Below are 6,234 nucleotides of genomic sequence, written 5' to 3' on the forward strand. Positions count from 1 at the left end.
ACGGATTTCTCAGCTTTATACCACATATGAACACTTTTCACATTCTCCCGTGCAACGCGGCTGCTAGTCATCCTTTCATGCAAAATGTTATGGTCCTAGCTCATGTCCAAGGCACCAGAACCAGCTAAGAAGTCAATAATCGATAACTAAAACTTGAATTGCACTATTTCTTACTGGCTATTACATCAACTTAGAAGCTCATCTGTGTTCTACTATGGTGCTTTTAGTGTCTCCACATACCGCAGCACGCGACACAGCCATGTAGACGATAAATGTAACCGTTTCAGAGAGAAGAGCGGCCAATGTGACGATCTGGGTTTAAGTCGATTCGATAACAAATGACGAAAATGGACGGATTTCTGAGGTTTTTACTACGTATGGACACCTCATCACACTCTCCCGTGCAACTCGGCTGCTAGTCCTCCTTTCATGCAGAATCTTAAGGTCCTAGCTCATGTCCAAGGCACCAAAGCCAGCAAAAAAGTCAATAATCGATAACTAAAATTTGAATTGTACTACATCTTACTGGCTATTACATCAACATAGAAGCTTCATCTGTGTTCTACTATGGTGCTTTTAGTGTCTCCGGATACCGCAGCACGCGACATAGCTTTGCAGACGATAAGTACAACCGTTTCAGAGAGAAGAGCGGCCTATGTGACGATCTGGCTTTAAGTCGATTCGATAACAAATGACGAATACGGACAGATTTCTCAGGTTTTACTACATACGAACACTTTTCCCATTCTCCCGTGCAACGCGGCTGCTAGGCCTCCTTTCATGCAAAATCTTAAGTTCCTAGCTCATGTCCAAGGCACCAAAGAAGGGTAAAAAGTCAATAATCGATACCTAAGACTTGAATTGTACTAGTACTTACAAGGTATTACATCAACTTAGAAGCTTCATCTGTGTTCTACTATGGTGCTTTTAGTGTCTCTGCATACCGCAGAACGCGACATAGCTTTGAAGACGATTAGTACAACCGTTTCAGAGAGAAGAGCGGCCAATGGGACGATCTGGCTTTAAGTTGATTCGATAACAAATGACGAATACGGACTTATTCCTCAGCTTTATACCACATATGAACACTTTCACATTCCCCCGTGCAACGCGGCTGCTAGTCATCCTTTCATGCAAAATCTTAAGTTCCTAGCTCATGACCAATGTACCAAAGAAGGGTAGACAGTCAATAATCGATAACAAAAACTTGAATTGTACTACTTCATACTAGCTATTACATCAACTTAGAAGCTTCATCTGTGTTCTACTATGGTGCTTTTAGTGTCTCTGCATACCGCAGCACGCGACATAGCTTTGCAGACGATAAATGTAACCGTTTCAGACAGAACTGCGGCTAATGTGACGATCTGGCTTTAAGTCGATTCGATAACAAATGACGAAAACGGACGGATTTCTCAGGTTTTTACTACAGATGAACACTTTTCACATTCTCAAGTGCTACTCGGCTGCTAGTCCTCCTTTAATGCAAAATGTTACGGTCCTAGCTCCTGTCCAAGGCAAAAAAGGCAGTTAAAAAATCAATAATCGATACCTAAAACATGAATTGTACTACTTCTTACTGGCTATTACATCAACTTAGAAGCTTCATCTGTGTTCTACTATGGTGCTTTTAGTGTCTCCGCATACAGCAGCACGCGACATAGCTTTGCAGACGATAAGTACAACCGTTTCAGAGAGAAGAGCGGCCTTCGTGACGATCTGGCTTTAAGTCGATACGATAACAAATGACGAAAACGGACGGATTTCACAGTTTTATACCACATATGAACACTTTTCACATTCTCCGTGCAACGCGGCTGCTAGTCATCCTTTCATGCAAAATCTTAAGGTCCTAGCTCATGTCCAAGGGACCAAAGAAGGGTAAAAAGTCAATAATCGATAACAAAAACTTGAATTGTACTACTTCATACTAGCTATTACATCAACTTAGAAGCTTCATCTGTGTTCTACTATGGTGCTTTTAGTGTCTCTGCATACCGCAGCACGCGACATAGCTTTTCAGACGATAAATGTAACTGTTTCAGACAGAACTGCGGCCAATGTGACGATCTGGCTTTAAATCGATTCGATAACAAATGTCGAAAACGGACGGATTTCTCAGGTTTTTACTATATATGATCACTTTTCAGATTATCCCACGCAACGCGGCTGCTATTCCTCCTTTCATGCCAAATCTTAAGTTCCTAGCTCATATCCAAGGCACCAAAGCCAGCTAAAAAGTCAATAATCGATACCTAAAACTTGAATTGTACTACTTCTTACTAGCTATTACATCAACTTAGAAGCTTCATCTGTGTTCTACGATGGTGCTTTTAGTGTCTCCACATACCGAAGCCCGCGACATAGCTTTGGAGACGATAAGTACAACCATTTCAGAGGGAAGAGCGGCAATGTGACGATCTGGCTTTAAGTCGATTCGATAACAAATGACGAAAACGGACGGATTTCTCAGGTTTTTACTACATATGAATACGTTTCACATTGTCCCTAGCAACGCGGCAGCTAGTCCTCCATTTATGCAAAATCGTAAGGTCCTAGCTCATGTCCAAGGCACCAAAGCCGGCTATAAAGGCAATAATCGATAACCGAAACTTGATTGGTACTGCTTCTTACTGGCTATTACATCAACTTGGAAGATTCGTCTGTGTTCTACTATGGTGCTTTTAGTGTCTCCACATACCGCAGCACGCGACACAGCCATGCAGACGATAAATGTAACCGTTTCAGAGAGAAGAGCGGCCAATGTGACGATCTGGGTTTAAGTCGATTCGATAACAAATGACGAAAATGGACGGATTTCTGAGGTTTTTACTACGTATGGACACCTCATCACACTCTCCCGTGCAACTCGGCTGCTAGTCCTCCTTTCATGCAGAATCTTAAGGTCCTAGCTCATGTCCAAGGCACCAAAGCCAGCAAAAAAGTCAATAATCGATAACTAAAATTTGAATTGTACTACATCTTACTGGCTATTACATCAACATAGAAGCTTCATCTGTGTTCTACTATGGTGCTTTTAGTGTCTCCGGATACCGCAGCACGCGACATAGCTTTGCAGACGATAAGTACAACCGTTTCAGAGAGAAGAGCGGCCTATGTGACGATCTGGCTTTAAGTCGATTCGATAACAAATGACGAATACGGACAGATTTATCAGGTTTTAGTACATACGAACACTTTTCCCATTCTCCCGTGCAACGCGGCTGCTAGGCCTCCTTTCATGCAAAATCTTAAGTTCCTAGCTCATGTCCAAGGCACCAAAGAAGGGTAAAAAGTCAATAATCGATACCTAAGACTTGAATTGTACTAGTACTTACAAGGTATTACATCAACTTAGAAGCTTCATCTGTGTTCTACTATGGTGCTTTTAGTGTCTCTGCATACCGCAGAACGCGACATAGCTTTGAAGACGATTAGTACAACCGTTTCAGAGAGAAGAGCGGCCTTCGTGACGATCTGGCTTTAAGTCGATTCGATAACAAATGACGAAAACGGACGGATTTCACAGTTTTATACCACATATGAACACTTTTCACATTCTCCGTGCAACGCGGCTGCTAGTCATCCTTTCATGCAAAATCTTAAGGTCCTAGCTCATGTCCAAGGCACCAAAGAAGGGTAAAAAGTCAATAATCGATAACAAAAACTTGAATTGTACTACTTCATACTAGCTATTACATCAACTTAGAAGCTTCATCTGTGTTCTACTATGGTGCTTTTAGTGTCTCTGCATACCGCAGCACGCGACATAGCTTCTCAGACAATAAATGTAACTGTTTCAGACAGAACTGCGGCCAATGTGACGATCTGGCTTTAAATCGATTCGATAACAAATGTCGAAAACGGACGGATTTCTCAGGTTTTTACTATATATGATCACTTTTCAGATTATCCCAAGCAACGCGGCTGCTATTCCTCCTTTCATGCCAAATCTTAAGTTCCTAGCTCATATCCAAGGCACCAAAGCCAGCTAAAAAGTCAATAATCGATACCTAAAACTTGAATTGTACTACTTCTTACTAGCTATTACATCAACTTAGAAGCTTCATCTGTGTTCTACGATGGTGCTTTTAGTGTCTCCACATACCGAAGCCCGCGACATAGCTTTGGAGACGATAAGTACAACCATTTCAGAGGGAAGAGCGGCAATGTGACGATCTGGCTTTAAGTCGATTCGATAACAAATGACGAAAACGGACGGATTTCTCAGGTTTTTACTACATATGAATACGTTTCACATTGTCCCTAGCAACGCGGCAGCTAGTCCTCCATTTATGCAAAATCGTAAGGTCCTAGCTCATGTCCAAGGCACCAAAGCCGGCTATAAAGGCAATAATCGATAACCGAAACTTGATTGGTACTGCTTCTTACTGGCTATTACATCTACTTGGAAGATTCGTCTGTGTTCTACTATGGTGCTTTTAGTGTCTCCGAATACCGCAGAACGCGACATAGCTTTGCAGACGATAAGTACAACCCTTTCAGAGAGAAGAGCGGCCAATGTGACGACCTTGCTTTAAGTCGATTCGATATCAAATGACGAATACGGATGGATTTCTCAGCTTTATCCCACATATGAACACTTTTCACATTCTCCCGTGCAACGCGGCTGCTAGTCATCCTTTCATGCAAAATGTTAAGGTCCTAGCTCATGTCCAAGGCACCAGAACCAGCTAAGAAGTCAATAATCGATAACTAAAACTTGAATTGTACTATTTCTTACTGGCTATTACATCAACTTAGAAGCTCATCTGTGTTCCACTATGGTGCTTTTAGTGTCTCCACATACCGCAGCACGCGACACAGCCATGCAGACGATAAATGTAACCGTTTCAGAGAGAAGAGCGGCCAATGTGACGATCTGGCTTTAAGTCGATTCGATAACAAATGACGAAAATGGACGGATTTCTCAGGTTTTTACTACGTATGAACACTTTTCACACTCTCCCGTGCAACTCGGCTGCTAGTCCTCCTTTCATGCAGAATCTTAAGGTCCTAGTTCATGTCCAAGGCACCAAAGCCAGCAAAAAAGTCAATAATCGATAACTAAAATTTGAATTGTACTAGTTCTTACTGGCTATTACATCAACATAGAAGCTTCATCTGTGTTCTACTATGGTGCTTTTAGTGTCTCCGGATACCACAGCACGCGACATAGCTTTCCAGACGATAAGTACAACCGTTTCAGAGAGAAGAGCGGCCAATGTGACGATCTGGCTTTAAGTCGATTCGATAACAAATGACGAATTCGGACGGATTTCTCAGCTTTATCCCACATATGAACACTTTTCACATTCTCCCGTGCAACGCGGCTGCTAGTCATCCTTTCATGCAAAATCTTAAGTTCCTAGTTCATATCCAAGGTACCAAAGAATGGTAAAAAGTCAATAATTGATAACAAAAACTTGAATTGTACTACTTCATACTAGCTATTACATCAACTTAGAAGCTTCATCTGTGTTCTACTATGGTGCTTTTAGTGTCTCTGCATACCGCAGAACGCGACATAGCTTTGCAGACGATAAGTACAACCGTTTCAGAGAGAAGAGCGGCTAATGTGACGATCTGGCTTTAAGTTGATTCGATAACAAATGACGAATACGGACTTATTCCTCAGCTTTATACCACATATGAACACTTTTCACATTCTCCCGTGCAACGCGGCTGCTAGTCATCCTTTCATGCAAAATCTTAAGTTCAAAGCTCATGACCAAGGTACCAAAGAAGGGTAAACAGTCAATAATCGATAACAAAAACTTGAATTGTACTACTTCATACTAGCTATTACATCAACTTAGAAGCTTCATCTGTGTTCTACTATGGTGCTTTTAGTGTCTCTGCAGACCGCAGCACGCGACATAGCTTTGCAGACGATAAGTACAACCGTTTCAGAGAGAACAGCAGCCAATGTGACGATCTGGCTTTAAGTCGATTCCATAACAAATGAAGAAAACGGACGGATTTCTCAGGTTTTTACTACATATGAACACTTTTCACATTCTCCCTTGCTACTCGGCTGCTAGTCCTCCTTTCATGCAGAATCTTAAGGTCCTAGCTCTCGTCCAATGCACCAAGGCCAGCTAAAAAGTCAATAATCGATACCTAAAACTTGAATTGTACTACTCCTTACTGGCTATTACATCAACTTAGAAGCTTCATCTGTGGTCTACTATGGTGCTATTAGTGTCTCCGCTTACTGCAGCACGCGACATA

This window comes from Schistocerca gregaria, unplaced genomic scaffold (genome assembly GCF_023897955.1).
Source record: "Schistocerca gregaria isolate iqSchGreg1 unplaced genomic scaffold, iqSchGreg1.2 ptg000484l, whole genome shotgun sequence".
Lineage (NCBI taxonomy): Eukaryota > Metazoa > Arthropoda > Insecta > Orthoptera > Acrididae > Schistocerca > Schistocerca gregaria.